Source organism: Engystomops pustulosus, chromosome 5, assembly GCF_040894005.1.
Source record: "Engystomops pustulosus chromosome 5, aEngPut4.maternal, whole genome shotgun sequence".
Taxonomy (NCBI): Eukaryota; Metazoa; Chordata; class Amphibia; order Anura; family Leptodactylidae; genus Engystomops; species Engystomops pustulosus.
In genome coordinates, this window is record NC_092415.1 from 144,666,015 (window position 1) to 144,684,103 (window position 18,089).

General features: G+C 44.7%; 1 long non-coding RNA gene across 1 annotated transcript in view; it reads right to left on the reverse strand.

The window, feature by feature from the left end:
• Positions 1–295: 295 nt before the first annotated feature.
• LOC140133293 (uncharacterized) overlaps positions 296–18,089 on the reverse strand; it is a 48,674-nt gene continuing 30,880 nt past the window's right edge. Inside the window, exon 3 of the long non-coding RNA XR_011855862.1 lies at positions 296–1,807. This is a non-coding gene — a long non-coding RNA (uncharacterized lncRNA). The remainder of the gene's footprint in view (positions 1,808–18,089) is intronic.

The window sequence follows — 18,089 nt, forward strand, 5'->3', positions numbered from 1 at the left end:
GGTAGTAGTACCTCACAGAGTGATGAAAATGATCATAATGAGCTTGAATCCAAAACTTACTTACACAGAGGGATGGTAAGGTTCCTGTAATCATGTTAATGGTTAAAAACATCCTCATTCTTCATATCTAAACTTCACTCTACAACCCTTAACAAGCACCATTGAAAATGAAAGAAACATTTCTGTTCTTAAGAAGATGGCAATGCAAAATAATTTATTTTTTTTACAGAATAAATGTTTTTATGGCAAAACAAAAGAAAGACTGTAAAAACTATACATTAGCAATGTCTGGGGATACTTTTTTATTAATGATTGGGGAGAGGGGGAGTATAGTGCATCTCCAGCTGCACTCCCATTGTCCCACACTTCTGCCTATCACTGTCATCCATTGTTTGTTTACAGAGACCAGAGGTGTCATCTTGACCACTGGCGTGCGTCTGCTTCAACAGGAGTTCAGGCAGTAACAGACACACGACGGTGGTCAGGACAGCAATGGGAGAAATCTCTAGACAACCCTTTTAAATATCATTAGAATAGTACTGGCTCACAGAATATTGGAATAATGGTATTTAGGAAGATTGACACAAACATAAAATAAAATTATCTTAAAGATTTTATTTTTTAATTCGAAGTACAGCATTTTATCAGAAGTACATCCCTACGTTGGCAACAACATGTTCAATCAAATGAGCTGAGTCAAGATTATGTAATATCAATTTGACTGGCACATGGTATTTTAAAGGTTACTGTTTGTTATTTAGGCTGCTTCTAGAAAATGTTAAGTATTCAATTTAGTGACTAAAAATAGCCACTCTAAAGAACAAAGCAATTTTCTGAAAATATATAAGAATATAACATGTGAAGAAACCGAACTCTTAGCATACTGATTACAAAACTTGTCATTAGTCTCATTAATGGTTCATTAACTGCATAAACAAAGCAATAACGTGTACAATTTTCCACTTCTCTAAAGGCCTCTTTGTCAAACCTTTGTGAGATTAAATAGAATTTGTTTCTAATTTCAGAAGAAGGACACAGTAGAATGAGCAGGGAAAAGTATAATCATTTTCAGATATGGGAATAAAATGCAAATAAACTTGAAAGTCAATATGTAATGTATGCACTTTCATCTGATTTGATCAGAATCTGTCACAGCTAAACAATACATGCTTGAGGAATAACGAGTTTTGTTTCCAGAAATTTAATTGAAGAGAAGAAAGAGACTAAAAGCAACTAAAAGATTTCACTTCAATCACCAAAATAAATGTAACACATTGTATAGTAAGTCTGGGCATATTGTTGAAATTAAGAAAAGAACGCAGCATACTACATTGGTGTTAAAAAACCCAACCTATTGGAAACAGGCATTCAATCTCCAGTCATGTCTAAGGGAATACGAGAAATAGGCAAATCATTGGATGTTTTTGTTGCTTCCATAGACAGGAATGGAGAATGGTCAGTTGGCTCTCCATTTACCTGGACAGCATTCACATTCTTTCTATCTGTCTACAATTCATTGCCTCCTAAAGGTAACTTTGTTACCCTACATCCGTGATCTTTATTGACATTACTCATTAGCATGTTTTCTCACTATGTTATTACTATTACTATGCCTTTAAACAGTTTTAACCAGCTATTACCCCACTCAGGAAGGAGGAAGGTTCCGTGTTGCAGAGATGAACATGCTTTGGTCTGAAAAGTGCCCAAGAAGCTTGCTGAAGCTTGTAACATTGTGTCATTATCCACAGTGAATCAAGTACTGTATCCACATGGGCTGAAAGGTAACTCTGCCAGGAAGAAGCCATGACTGCAAAAAAAAAAAATCCAGATAATGTTTGCAAATCACAGAGGAACAGATACTTTAACTTTTGGAGACATGTCCTGTGCTCTCACAAAACTAAAATTGAACTAATTGGGCATAATGATCATCATTATGGTTGGAGGAAAAAGGAAGAAGCTTGCAAGCCAAGGAACACCTTCCCAACTGTGAAACATGAGTGTGGCAGCATGATGTTGTGGGGTTGTTTACCTGCAGGAAGGACTGGTGCCCTTTACAAAATAGATGTCATCATCAGGAAAGAACATTATGTGGCAATACTAAAGCAACATCAACTAGTAAGTTATAGCTTGGGAGCATGTGGGTCTTCCAAATGGACAATGACCCGAAGCATACTGGTTAAACTGCCAAACTGGTTAAAGTGGCTTAAGGATAACAAAGGCTATTCTGAAATGGCCATCACAAAGCACTGTTATCAATCCTTTGGCTAAGTTACACCAGTGCCGGTCCTGGCACTTCATGGTAGCTTTTAACTTCTTTTTATTGTAGGTACAATTTGTCATAAAGTATAGCATCCATTTAATATTCTGGACGCATTTCAACAATATTCCAACAGCTATCTAACTCATATACAGCTTGTGGTTATATAGCAAGTTCCTCTTCCTCTTTGGTCACATGGGGGAATAACTTCCGGGTCATCGCATCATCACTGTGTCAGGTGATGGTCAAATGACTTGTCTCACTCCGGTCATGTGATAGCATCACATCATTGCTTTAGTATACAAAAGTTCATAGTATCTATACATTATCAAGATTCAGCGAATACAGCAGGTATGTTACGACTTATAGATGAAAGACAATTTTTAATTGGTAGAAGTAATGCATGATATACATACTGTATATAGAGTATTATTTAATACTTTGGCGAGACTCGCCAGCGTGTGGGGGACTTCATAAGACAACAGAAATCTAATATCCGGTATGGGAATCTGCTTCTCCCTATACCTAAACATTTTAAAGATCATAATCACTCCATATCTCAACTAAGATTTCAAGTAATTTAGACCATAGACTCCCCAAGACGAGGAGGTCATGTGAATCAACTACTACTTAGACGGGAAGCATATTGGATCCATGAATTAAAAATTCTGTAACCAAGAGGTTTAAACAGAGACTATGAAATCAATAGATTGTGATCCATTTATCAATTACCATCTATTTCTTCTTTTTTAGATACATAATATTATCTTGTGAAACATGTCGTTGTAGGGCAACAGTTAACATATCTATTGTCTCTAACCAACGATATGCTGTGTTCTTTACTGGTAAGCAAGCTGGAAGCTCACTAGGGGAGTATAAAAACCCCTTGTGGGCAGGAGCACATGGCCTTATGGTTTTTCTGGGTCCAAATATTCCAGAAGCAAAGAGAGAAGCAAGTCCAGTGTGCAACTCCTGCAGAGCTACCTTCCAGACACACTACAAGGAAGCAGAGGTGTCCCAGGCCAGCTGCCTACCACCTATGACAGTCAGGAGACTAAGCCCCAGAGCAGAGGTCCACTCTCCGGACTTGACTCCATCTTTACCAGCCCTGCCTGAAGCTATCACCAGGCTGTGAGCAACCCTTGCTGCGCACCAGCTATCTCCTACCGGCTTTCCAGTCAGCTGAACCTGCTGCTGATGTTAGACCATTGCCTGTTGAACTTTCCAATAAAGAACTGTGAGATGATTTGCACAACGTGCCTCCGTGTGATCCCTGGATTAGGCTGCTTCACCATCACGGGCTCCCCATCCTTCATCACCCAGGAATTCCTTTATACACCTCCAGGGGTTGCCCCAGGTAAAAAAAAAATTATTCCATCAGCTCCTCCCTCCACTTTTCTTTCACACACCACTTGCTGGAGACCTACCTGGCTGTAAGCCCGTCCCCTGGTCCCAATACCAAGCACAGTGACCATAGTATGCCCAAGGCCACTAAGTAAATCACTCCCATTGGAAACTTTCAGGATGATCTCACCCCTTCACATGTTTCGGCCTGGAAGGCTTCGTCCAGAGGTCATTACTTTAAAAGCATCATTATCATGTAAGTGCCTGTGGATTTGCTGTATTTTGAAATCTCTAATTGTATTTATTACCTATCCTGTTGTAGGCCCTGGTTGACTTCTGTGCACCATTGCATCTTTTTAAAGGGAACCTGTCACCAGGAGACCCATTTTTAGCACTCCGCCAGTCCCCACAGAGCATAGTACATACACTGCCAAAGTGTTTTTGTATAAAAAATAGGTTTTACAGAAAAAAAAATATATTATATTGTACCTTTCATTAGCATCTGGTGTGTGACTAGGCAGTTGCCAATTGAGAGGGGCTGGAAAGGAGCAGTTCCCCCCCACCCTTCGGAAACATGTGACCTTTTTAAATATATGAATAACTCCCCACACTCGGGATTGGCTAGAGAGGAGCAGGGGGCGTCGCTAAGCCCACTGATGGGTGTTTTCATATATTTGAAAAGGTCACATGGAGTAGCTGTTTCCCAAGGGTGGGGGGAACTGCTCCTTTCCAGCCCCTCCCAATAGGCAACTGCCTAGTCACACAGCAGATGCTAATGAAAGGTACAATATAACATATCTTTTTTTCTGTAAAACCAAATTTTTATACAAAAACACTTTGGCAGTGTATGTACTATGCTCTGTTGGGACTGAGGGAGTGCTAAAAATGGGTTTCCTGGTGACAGGTTCCCTTGAACCTTATGCATTTTAAAATTATGAAATAAAGATTGATATATTTTTAGACAAATTGTAGTTAGTTTTCTTTCTATTGAAAATAATTACTGCTGCGTGAAAGGGACCTTACTGCAGCTACTGTTTGTGGGTTAGGATGTCTTGCACTGGGTTAACATTTTAGACAGTCTAGAAAACTAGATTTAATTTTCTTTAAGTTTACTTTACATGCCTTTAAGTGAAGCATAATAAATAAATAAGAACCTTTTTCCTGTCCCATATTTTTCTAACCATTGAGTTTAGTCGACTGTAAAGTATTTGTTTGCCTCATCAAGCTAATTGGCATTGCACATAATTAGAGATGAGCGAACATGCTCGTCCGAGCTTGATGCTCGTTCGAGCATTAGCGTACTCGAAACTGCTCGTTGCTCGGACGAATACTTCGCCCGCTCGAGAAAATGGCAGCTCCCGCCGTTTTGCTTTTTGGCGGCCAGAAACAGAGCCAATCACAAGCCAGGAGACTCTGCACTCCACCCAGCATGACGTGGTACCCTTACACGTCGATAGCAGTGGTTGGCTGGCCAGATCAGGTGACCCTGGGATAGACTAGCCGCTGCCCGCGCTGCTCGGATCATTCTGTGTCTGGATGCCGCTAGGGAGAGAGCTGCTGCTGGTCAGGGAAAGCGTTAGGGTGTTCTATTAGCTTACTGTTAGGCAGGAGTGATTCTCCAAGAACCCAACAGCCCTTCTTAGGGCTACAATAACGTTCTACTTTTTTTTTTTTTTATTTGCATCTAGTACCATTTTGTGAGGAATTAGCAGGGGGACTTGCTACCGTTGTGTTTAGCTCTTAGTGGCACACATATCCACCTCAAACACCAAAGTGGGAAAATTTAGTAGGGGTTGGATTTCAATTAGGCACAGTCTGCCATTTGTCCTTTTTTATTTTACGTTTATTTTGTTTAATAACTCAGCGTCATCTCATCTGGCATAGTAGTGTGCTTTCATACTTGGCTAGAAAATAGCCATAGGAGAATCCAAACGGCTTACGCCTACAGTAGCGTTATATATTTGATTTCTGGTTGATCTGCTGGTGGCTGTACTTGCTGCAGTGCATCTACTAGCCAATTGTGAGCAATTTGTAGTGAGACTTGCGACCGCTGTGTTTTGCGCTTAGTGATGCACATATCCATTGCAAAGACCGAAGTGGGAAAATTTAGTAGGGGTTGGATTTCAATTAGGCACAGTCTGCCATTTGTCCTTTTTTATTTTACGTTTATTTTGTTTAATAACTCAGCGTCATCTCATCTGGCATAGTAGTGTGCTTTCATACTTGGCTAGAAAATAGCCATAGGAGAATCCAAACGGCTTACGCCTACAGTAGCGTTATATATTTGATTTCTGGTTGATCTGCTGGTGGCTGTACTTGCTGCAGTGCATCTACTAGCCAATTGTGAGCAATTTGTAGTGAGACTTGCGACCGCTGTGTTTTGCGCTTAGTGACGCACATATCCATTGCAAAGACCGAAGTGGGAACATTTAGTAGGGGTTGGATTTCAATTAGGCACAGTCTGCCATTTGTCCTTTTTTATTTTACGTTTATTTTGTTTAATAACTCAGCGTCATCTCATCTGGCATAGTAGTGTGCTTTCATACTTGGCTAGAAAATAGCCATAGGAGAATCCAAACGGCTTACGCCTACAGTAGCGTTATATATTTGATTTCTGGTTGATCTGCTGGTGGCTGTACTTGCTGCAGTGCATCTACTAGCCAATTGTGAGCAATTTGTAGTGAGACTTGCGACCGCTGTGTTTTGCGCTTAGTGACGCACATATCCATTGCAAAGACCGAAGTGGGAAAATTTAGTAGGGGTTGGATTTCAATTAGGCACAGTCTGCCATTTGTCCTTTTTTATTTTACGTTTATTTTGTTTAATAACTCAGCGTCATCTCATCTGGCATAGTAGTGTGCTTTCATACTTGGCTAGAAAATAGCCATAGGAGAATCCAAACGGCTTACGCCTACAGTAGCGTTATATATTTGATTTCTGGTTGATCTGCTGGTGGCTGTACTTGCTGCAGTGCATCTACTAGCCAATTGTGAGCAATTTGTAGTGAGACTTGCGACCGCTGTGTTTTGCGCTTAGTGACGCACATATCCATTGCAAAGACCGAAGTGGGAAAATTTAGTAGGGGTTGGATTTCAATTAGGCACAGTCTGCCATTTGTCCTTTTTTATTTTACGTTTATTTTGTTTAATAACTCAGCGTCATCTCATCTGGCATAGTAGTGTGCTTTCATACTTGGCTAGAAAATAGCCATAGGAGAATCCAAACGGCTTACGCCTACAGTAGCGTTATATATTTGATTTCTGGTTGATCTGCTGGTGGCTGTACTTGCTGCAGTGCATCTACTAGCCAATTGTCAGCAATTTGTAGTGAGACTTGCGACCGCTGTGTTTTGCGCTTAGTGACGCACATATCCATTGCAAAGACCGAAGTGGGAAAATTTAGTAGGGGTTGGATTTCAATTAGGCACAGTCTGCCATTTGTCCTTTTTTATTTTACGTTTATTTTGTTTAATAACTCGGTGTCATCTCATCTGGCATAGTAGTGTGCTTTCATACTTGGCTAGAAAATAGCCATAGCAATAGGATAGCATTGTTTGGTTTTAAAAACTCAAAAACACAAAAAAAAAAAAAAAACACAAAAAAAAGTTAAAAAAAAATTAAAGCTATAACTCTCATTTTAAAAATGTTTAACCCGAGGGCTAGGGGTAGAGGACGAGGGCGGGGACGTGGGCGTCCAACTACTGCAGGGGTCAGAGGCCGTGGTCCTGGCCGGGGTGAGACACCACCTGCTTATGAGGGAGCAGGGGAACGCCGCAGAGCTACACTCCCTAGGTTCATGTCTGAAGTTACTGGGACTCGTGGTAGAGCACTGTTGAGGCCAGAACAGTGCGAACAGGTGATGTCGTGGATTGCTGACAATGCTTCGAGCAATTTGTCCACCAGTCAGTCTTCCACGCAGTCCACCCATGTCACCGAAATCGCCACTCCTCCAGCTCCTGCACCTCAGCCTCCTCCCCCCCAGTCTGCCCCCTCCCAGGAAAATTTGGCATTTGAACCGGCATACTCTGAGGAACTGTTTTCTGGACCCTTCCCACAGTCACAAACCACTTGTCCGGTTGCTGCTGAGCAATTTTCCGATGCCCAGGTTTTCCACCAGTCACAGTCTGTGGGTGATGATGACCTTCTTGATGTAGTGGAAGTGTGTAAAGAGGTGTCCGACGATGAGGAGACACGGTTGTCAGACAGTGGGGAAGTTGTTGTCAGGGCAGGAAGTCCGAGGGGGGAGCAGACTGAGGGATCGGAGGATGATGAGGTGACAGACCCAAGCTGGGTTGAGAGGCCGGGTGAACACAGTGCTTCTGAGACGGAGGAGAGTCCTCGACCAGAACAGGTTGGAAGAGGCAGTGGTGGGGCCAGACGGAGAGGCAGGGCCAGAGCTGGTGCATCAGCGCCAAATGTGTCAACTAGTGAAGCTCCCGTGGCGAGGGCTCTTGCGGCGAGGGCTAGATCTTCAGAAGTCTGGAGGTTCTTTAAGGAAACACCGGATGACCGAAGGACTGTGGTGTGCAACATTTGCCAAACCAGGCTCAGCAGGGGTTCCACCACTAATAGCTTAACTACCACCAGTATGCGCAGGCATATGAATGCTAAACACCCCACTCAGTGGCAACAAGCCCGTTCACCTCCGGCCGTGCACACCACTGCTCCTTCCCCTGTGTCAGCTGATAGTCAGCCCCCTGCCCAGGACCCTGCCACAAAAACCCCATCGTCGCCTCCACGATCCTCCACAGCATCCACCAGCGTTCAGCTCTCCATACCCCAGACGCTGGAGCGGAAACGCAAATATAGTGCAACCCACCCGCACGCCCAAGCCCTTAATGTGCACATCTCCAGATTGCTTAGCCTGGAGATGCTGCCCTATAGGCTAGTAGAGACCGAGGCCTTTCGCAACCTCATGGCGGCGGCCGCCCCTTGGTATTCGGTCCCCAGCCGCCACTACTTTTCCCGATGTGCCGTCCCAGCCCTGCACCAGCACGTGTCAGACAACATCACCCGTGCCCTGACCAACGCCGTTTCTGACAAGGTCCACCTGACCACGGACACGTGGACGAGTGCTGCCGGGCAGGGCCACTATATATCGCTGACGGCACATTGGGTTAACTTGGTGGAGGCTGGGACCGAGTCTGACCCTGGGGCTGGTCATATACTGCCGACGCCGAGGATTGCGGGGCCTACCTCGGTCCAGGTGTTTCAGGCCTACTATGCCTCCTCCTCCTCCCACCCCTCCTCCACCTCCTCCTCCGAACTACCATCCGTGGGCACGGCACCATCAGTCGGTAGCTCTAGGCACAGCAGCAGTGCCGTTGCTAAGCGACAGCAGGCGGTGCTCAAACTGCTGAGCCTAGGCGATAAAAGGCACACCGCCCAAGAGCTATTACAGGGCATCACGGCGCAGACTGATCTGTGGCTGGCACCGCTGAACCTGAAGCCAGGCATGGTTGTGTGTGACAACGGCCGTAACCTGGTGGCGGCTCTGCAACTCGGCAGACTGACACATGTGCCATGCCTGGCCCATGTGTTAAATCTGATAGTTCAGCGTTTCCTCAAGACATACCCCAATCTGTCAGATTTGCTCACGAAGGTGCGCCGCATCTGTGCGCATTTCAGGAAGTCCAGCACAGATGCTGCCACTCTCAGGGCAGCGCAGCGCCGCCTCCAACTGCCCGCTCACCGACTGTTGTGCGACGTGCCCACGAGGTGGAATTCAACACTGACCATGTTATCCAGAGTTTACCAGCAGCGCCGAGCCATTGTAGACTGCCAGATGTCAACTTCCACCAGAACTGGTAGTCAGGTCAGTCAGCTTCCTCAAGTCTACAATGAGGAGTGGACGTGGATGTCTGATATCTGTCAGGTGCTGAGTAACTTTGAGGAGTCAACACAGATGGTCAGTGGCGATGCCGCCATCATCAGCCTCACCATCCCGCTGCTTGGCCTGTTGAAAAACTCTCTGATCAGCATGAAGTCGGAAGCTTTGCGCTCGTCACAAGAGACGGGGGAAGAAGATTCCCTTGTTGATAGCCAAAGCACCCTTAGGTCTGTTTCTCAGCGCATATCGGAGGAGGTGGAGGTGGAGGAGGATGAGGAGGAAGAGGAGGAGAATGTTGGCGAGACACAAGAGGGGACCATTGTTGAGTCCTTCACTGTTCAGCGTGTATGGGCAGAAGAAGAGGAGTTGGAGGAGTTGGAGGAGGAGGAAATGGACAGTCAGGCCAGTGAGGGGAGTGAATTCTTACGCGTTGGTACTCTGGCGCATATGGCAGATTTCATGCTAGGCTGCCTATCCCGTGACCCTCGCGTTCAAAGAATTTATTCCAGCACCGATTACTGGGTGTTCACTCTCCTGGACCCACGGTACAAGCAAAATCTTTCCACTCTCATCCCTGCAGAGGAAAGGAGTGTGAGAATGCATGAATACCAGCAGGCCCTGGTGCACAAGCTGAAACAGTATTTCCCTTCTGACAGCGCTAGCGGCAGAGTGCGTAGTTCTGCGGGACAAGTAGCGAGGGAGAGTAGGCGAGCAGGCAGCTTGTCCAGCACTGGCAAGGGTACGCTTTACAAGGCTTTTGCCAGCTTTATGTCACCCCAGCAAGACACTGTCACCTGTCCCCAGTCTCGGCAGAGTAGGGCTGATCTTTACAGAAAGATGGTGAGGGAGTACGTAGCTGACCATACCATCGTCCTAAATGATCACACAGCTCCCTACAACTACTGGGTTTCAAAGCTGGACATGTGGCACGAACTGGCGCTGTACGCCTTGGAGGTTCTTGCCTGCCCTGCCGCTAGCGTCTTGTCCGAGCGGGTTTTCAGTGCAGCTGGTGGCATCATCACCGATAAGCGTACACGCCTGTCGACTGACAGCGCTGACAGGCTGACGCTTATTAAGATGAATAAAGCCTGGATTTCTCATAATTTCCAATCTCCACCAGGTGAAGGAAGCTCAACCTGAATAATTGATCCACTCCTCCTCCTCCTCATTTTCCTCCTTCTCCTCCTCTTTGTACAGTAAAGCAGAGGAAACTGGCTATTTTTTGACAGGGCCCACTGGCTCTTGCTATAGTACTTTATGCATTTAATTTTTCTGGAGGGCCACCGACCCGGTCCTCTGTTTTAAACAATTTTTGGGAGTGCCACATACAGGCACTCAATCTATTCAATTTTTCTGGAGGGCCACCGACCCGTTCCTCTGTTTTAAACAATTTTTGGGACTGCCACATACAGGCACTCAATCGATTCCATTTTTCTGGAGGGCCACCTACCTGCTCCTCTGGTTTGAAAACTTTTTGGGACTGCCACATACAGGCACTCAATCTATTCCATTTTTCTGGAGGGCCACCTACCTGCTCCTCTGGTTTGAAAAATTTTTGGGACTGCCACATACAGGCACTATCCAAATTAAATTGTCTCCATAGCAGCCTCCACACGTTGTCTCCATTGCTACCTCCAAAAGTCGTCCATATAGCTGCCTCCATACATCGTCCCTTTATCAAACGAGGTGTGTCAGGCAGAAATTTGGGTTGTTTTCATGGATTCCACATCAAAGTTGTTAACTTTGTCGCCACCCAGCTGTGTTATCCACAAAATATACTAATAAACTTTTATCATTTACCAATATTATTTCAGCGCTTCTTGTGCATCTGTTTACATTCCCCTCACCCGCCATATCCTAAACTTATAAGAACGCTACTACACTTGATCTTATACAAAAGGTTCTTAGAAGTGCTGTTTGGGGAGTAGCCTAGAGACAGGGGCTTGGATTGGCGAAAGCTCGCCTGGCAGCGGAGCGCCAACTCCATGCCAAGATCCAACTAACATAGTTTTAACTGCAGAACCTTTAATCTACTACTAGTTCACTGCCTCCATACATGGTCCCCTTATCAAACGAGCTGTGTCAGGCAGAATTTTGGGTTGTTTTCATGGCTTCCATGTTAACTTTGTCGCCACCCTGCTGTGTAATCCACAAAATATACTGGCAAACTTTTATCATGTACCGATATTATTTGAGCGCTTCTTGCTCACCTCCTTTGGTTCCTCTCTGCCACCCATTGGTTTGAAGCCTGAGTCCATTTAGGGTATGTCGCCATGCCACTCTCTAGCCTGCTGCCGCTGCCTCTGCATGCCGTCCCCTATAGTGTCAGGGTCAATTATTGCATGTTTTAGATGCTATCTAGCTTCATTCTGTCACTCTGTCATGGCCATGCTGTTGCCCATAATTTTGGCATAATGGTGCGATTAAGCAGCCTCAGAGGCATCCATGCATGCTGCCCCTGCTGTTTCCTGTCCATTTCCGTGGTGTTTCCATCCTTTTCTGAGGTTCCCAGGTGTTTGGCCAAGCTTCCCTGTGCAGAGCCTTGGTCCCCTTGAAAAATGCTCGAGTCTCCCATTGACTTCAATGGGGTTCGTTAATCGAGACGAGCACTCGAGCATCGGGAAAAGTTCGTCTCGAATAACGAGTACCCGAGCATTTTAGTGCTCGCTCATCTCTACACATAATATATTTCCTTGCCAGTGCTATAATCCTGATAAATGATTGCCAGTGAAGCTGCCTCATGCACTAAACAATGTGCATCTAAATGTAAAAGAACTGCCAGACGCTTGTAAATATTTGAAAGACCATTTCAAAGGTAGTCTGGTTAATTGCAATCTAATTAACTGAGCAATGTATTCACTCATAATAGAATTTGCCTACTAATAAATCAGAACAGAAACATTAAGCAACTTCATTTTATCTTTCTGCAGTAATTGGAAATAGCCACACATTTTGAGAGGGTTGGTGGGGTATTTCACAAATTAGGAGTTACTAGTGTAAAACCGGGATAAAGTAATATCTTGCACAATGATGTAACGACATCATATTACATGCAGTAGCTACTAAGCTGAAAACCTCTGGCAGTCTACTCTCAAGTGGCAAATAATGAAGATAAGCACAACACAGACAGACCATATCACAAGCAACATCCTGCAGGGTTTACCCATCCTGTACCTCATGGGTAGTCAAGCAGCAAACACCCTTTTGTCCTAGGTGGCTAAACTAAGCATCTTAATAGAGGCAAAAGAGTCATGGAAAGAGTAACTAATGGTGAATTCAACTTTTATCAATTGTAATGTACAGAACAACACTACTATGGAGACCAGACTCACCTATAGCAGTCACCTATTTGGGTACTAATCTTGTCTCTTAGGACTCACATACCCTCAGCATCAACATTAGTGCTAAATTGTTCAATAGCAGCAAAAGCATTGCTCTCAGTTGATCAGGCCAAAAGAAACCCTATTGAATGGAGGGAGGTTTTGATTTCACAAGACTGTTTTGGCAGTGGTAGTGCACAGCTTGTCTTTCAGCAATATGATTATCCTGATGCACATTGCTGGTCATGTACATGGAAATTTCCACCTTTTTTGGAGGAAGGGGGGTGTTGAGCTTGTTTGATTTATCTTAGAGCATAAAATATAAGAGAAAAAATAAAAAAATAAATGACCCCCATTGAGTACAGCACTAGCTCTGCTACTGAAAGAATGCCATTGTCACTGAACTCTAAAAACGGAGAGACCCTCAAAATGGGTGGTTAATTTTACATTCTTTAAAAGTAAAATGGCCATACATTCTCAGTGAGATTGTGAAGCCCTTCAGTTGCCATTGCAGCTTGGACCATTCTGAAGGTTCCCTAACCTGCCATTGTCAAGTGACAATGAACCACTGGGCAGAATTTAAAGGATGGCCTGTTTTTATTTTTTTTTAAATACAATTTATTTTTTCCTGCTCAAATAACTGCCTTATGCCAGGTAGTTCCCCTTATCATCTTATCATAAGAAGGTGGATACCCTCTTATTAATCAAGATGTTAAATCCCGCACTTAGTCCGAAACAGTCAGATTGTCTGTCGGTACTCTCCCTAATTTGTGTTGAATGGAAGCCAGCGCAGATGCGCCAAAGAATGATCCCGCTCAAAAATCCCAGTGCAGACACCTATTATGTTCCTGCCCAAGCCGTGCAATGTGTTAAAGGTACAAATTTATCCTATTTTGCAACAGCTGCTATATAATGCTTCGCACCAACTTTATTAAAAGGGTATTTCCTCGAAGACTTGATCGTCAGGACAGTAAAATAACAATTTAATGATATTAAGATATTAATGATATTAAGAAAAATACAGAATTTCACAGATATAATTCCAACCTGTCTCTATCAGTACTGATGTTGTGTGTTTTGGTTGGAATTGGATATGACCATAAACTCAGATCTGACAGTGGTCAGGCATCTCTTCCTGTCTTGTCAGATTCCTCTCACATGAATACGCATCTCCTGTAGTGCAGGAGCAGGAGGGAGGGCAGGAGCAGACAGCAGCAGAGACAGACACGTCCAGCAGTGAAGAGGAGAGCATCTCTACAAACAAGATAAGCATCTTGATCTGAGGGTGAAGGGGGAAAAGCAGAGCATAGTGTGTTAGTAGCAATGGTATATCCATCTTATGATTCTGATCTGTCTTATCTCTCATTTTCTATGTGTCAGATATTCGTAGAATGTTCAGAAGCTAAATGAAAGTGTAGCTAAACCCAGTACCTTGATCATCTAAGCACATTTTAGCAATTAACAACAGAAGGATAGGAGGATGTGCACAAGCATAGCAAAGAGGAATCATAAGTGTCTGCTCAGCTAGCGTCCACCACACAGAATCTTACAGTGAGCAGTTACATCAATAAAACTGAGTAAAATTGCAAAGTAAGTGGTTAAATTTATCTTTATCATGTTGGCATCACTATGGGAATAATATTAGAGGACTATCATAGGCAAACACCTTTAAGAGTTTTAGACACTTATGACTAGTATACACTTAAATAAGCCAACTGAAAGTCATTATGATTGTATTGAGAAGGATTAGCCCTCCATCAAGGGTTATTGACTGTTTAATAGAGCAGACACACCACTCCCTTAAAACTTTTTTTTCCCCGTAAATTATATTAAATTATAACAAATTTAAAAAATTGATTACACAAAAGGAGAGCAGGCACCACCACAATGTAAGCAAATAATATATCCACGCATCCCAATAATTGATGCAACAATCAGATACAAGAAAAAAGTTGGATGCGTACAGGAAATCACATTACCAAAAAATCAATTTATTGATACAAACAGTAATAATAACAAGACAACAAATATAAAAACACTTAAAACATACACCCAGTGGGTGTATAAAGCTTCCAAGGGTAGTAGTCCCTTACACTCCCCATCCACAATCAGTAATTCTCACAGATAGACAATTATTTATAGGTGAATAATAGAGATGAGCGAACATACTCATCCGAGCTTGATGCTCGATCGAGCATTAGCGTACTCGTAACTGCTCGTTGCTCGGACGAGTATTTCGCCCGCTCGAGAAAATGGCAGCTCCCGCCGTTTTGCTTTTTGGCGGCCAGAAACAGAGCCAATCACAAGCCAGGAGACTCTGCACTCCACCCAGCATGACATGGTACCCTTACACGTCGATAGCAGTGGTTGGCTGGCCAGATCAGGTGACCCTGGGATAGACTAGCTGCTGCCCGCGCTGCTCGGATCATTCTCTGTCTGGATGCCGCTAGGGAGAGAGCTGCTGCTGGTCAGGGAAAGCGTTAGGGTGTTCTATTAGCTTACTGTTAGGCAGGAGTGATTCTACAACAACCCAACAGCCCTTCTTAGGGCTACAATAACGTTATACTTTTTTTTTTTTTATTTGCTTGTGGCTGGGCTTGCTGGCACTAGTAGTGCAGCTAGTACCATATTGTGAGGAATTAGCAGGGGGACTTGCTACCGTTGTGTTTAGCTCTTAGTGACACACATATCCACCTCCAACACCAAAGTGGGAAAATTTATTAGGGGTTTGATTTCAATTAGACACAGTCTGCCAGTTTCTTTTTATTTTACGTTTATTTTTTTAATAACTCAGTGTCATCTCATCTTGCATAGTAGTGTGCTTTAATACTTGGCTAGAAAATAGCCATAGGAGAATCCAAACGGCTTACTTACGCCTACAGTAGCGTTATATATATTTGATTTCTGGTTGATCTGCTGGTGGCTGTAGTTGCTGCAGTGCATCTACTAGCAAATTGTGAGCAATTTGGAGTGAGACTTGCGACCACTGTGTTTTGCGCTTAGTGACGCACATATCCATCGCAAAGACCGAAGTGGGAAAATTTATTAGGGCCCGGGGTTGGATTTCAATTAGGCACAGTCTGCCATTTCCTTTTTTATTTTACGTTTATTTTTTTCATAACTCAGCGTCATCTCATCTGGCATAGTAGTGTGCTTTAATACTTGGCTAGAAAATAGCCATAGGAGAATCCAAACGGCTTACTTACGCCTACAGTAGCGTTATATATATTTGATTTCTGGTTGATCTGCTGGTGGCTGTAGTTGCTGCAGTGCATCTACTAGCAAATTGTGAGCAATTTGGAGTGAGACTTGCGACCACTGTGTTTTGCGCTTAGTGACGCACATATCCATCGCAAAGACCGAAGTGGGAAAATTTATTAGGGCCCGGGGTTGGATTTCAATTAGGCACAGTCTGCCATTTCCTTTTTTATTTTACGTTTATTTTTTTCATAACTCAGCGTCATCTCATCTGGCATAGTAGTGTGCTTTAATACTTGGCTAGAAAATAGCCATAGGAGAATCCAAACGGCTTACTTACGCCTACAGTAGCGTTATATATATTTGATTTCTGGTTGATCTGCTGGTGGCTGTAGTTGCTGCAGTGCATCTACTAGCAAATTGTGAGCAATTTGGAGTGAGACTTGCGACCACTGTGTTTTGCGCTTAGTGACGCACATATCCATCGCAAAGACCGAAGTGGGAAAATTTATTAGGGCCCGGGGTTGGATTTCAATTAGGCACAGTCTGCCATTTCCTTTTTTATTTTACGTTTATTTTTTTCATAACTCAGTGTCATCTCATCTGGCATAGCAGTGTGCTTTCATACTTGGCTAGAAAATAGCCATAGCAATAGGATAGCATCGTTTGGTTTTAAAAACTAAAAAACACACAAAAAAAAAAACACAAAAAAAAGTTAAAAAAAAAATTTAAGTTATAACTTTCATTTTCAAAATGTTTAACCCGAGGGCTAGGGGTAGAGGACGAGGGCGGGGACGTGGGCGTCCAACTACTGCAGGGGTCAGAGGCAGTGGTCCTGGGCGGGGTGAGACACCACCTGCTTATGAGGGAGCAGGGGAACGCCGCAGAGCTACACTCCCTAGGTTCATGTCTGAAGTTACTGGGACTCGTGGTAGAGCACTGTTGAGGCCAGAACAGTGCGAACAGGTGATGTCGTGGATTGCCGACAATGCTTCGAGCAATTTGTCCACCAGTCAGTCTTCCACGCAGTCCACCCATGTCACCGAAATCGGCACTCCTCCAGCTCCTGCACCTCAGCCTCCTCCCCCCCAGTCTGCCCCCTCCCAGCAAAATTTGCCATTTGAACCGGCATACTCTGAGGAACTGTTTTCTGGACCCTTCCCACAGTCACAAACCACTTGTCCGGTTGCTGATGAGCAATTTTCCGATGCCCAGGTTTTCCACCAGTCGCAGTCTGTGGGTGATGATGACCTTGTTGACGTACTGGAAGAAGTGTGTAAAGAGGTGTCCGACGATGAGGAGACACGGTTGTCAGACAGTGGGGAAGTTGTTGTCAGGGCAGGAAGTCCGAGGGGGGAGCAGACTGAGGGATCGGAGGATGATGAGGTGACAGACCCAAGCTGGGTTGAGAGGCCGGGTGAACACAGTGCTTCTGAGACGGAGGAGAGTCCTCGACCAGAACAGGTTGGAAGAGGCAGTGGTGGGGCCAGACGGAGAGGCAGGGCCAGAGCTGGTGCATCAGCGCCAAATGTGTCAACTAGTGAAGCTCCCGTGGCGAGGGCTCCTGCGGCGAGGGCTAGATTTTCAGAAGTCTGGAGGTTCTTTAAGGAAACACCGGATGACCGACGGACTGTGGTGTGCCACATTTGCCAAACCAGGATCAGCAGGGGTTCCACCACTAATAGCTTAACTACCACCAGTATGCGCAGGCATATGAATGCTAAACACCCCACTCAGTGGCAACAAGCGCGTTCACCTCCGGCCGTGCACACCACTGCTCCTTCCCCTGTGTCAGCTGATAGTCAGCCCCCTGCCCAGGACCCTGCCACAAAAACCCCATCGTCGCCTCCACGATCCTCCACAGCATCCACCAGCGTTCAGCTCTCCATACCCCAGACGCTGGAGCGGAAACGCAAATATAGTGCAACCCACCCGCACGCCCAAGCCCTTAATGTGCACATCTCCAGATTGCTAAGCCTGGAGATGCTGCCCTATAGGCTAGTAGAGACCGAGGCCTTTCGCAGCCTCATGGCGGCGGCCGCCCCTCGGTATTCGGTCCCCAGCCGCCACTACTTTTCCCGATGTGCCGTCCCAGCCCTGCACCAGCACGTGTCAGACAACATAATCCGTGCCCTGACCAA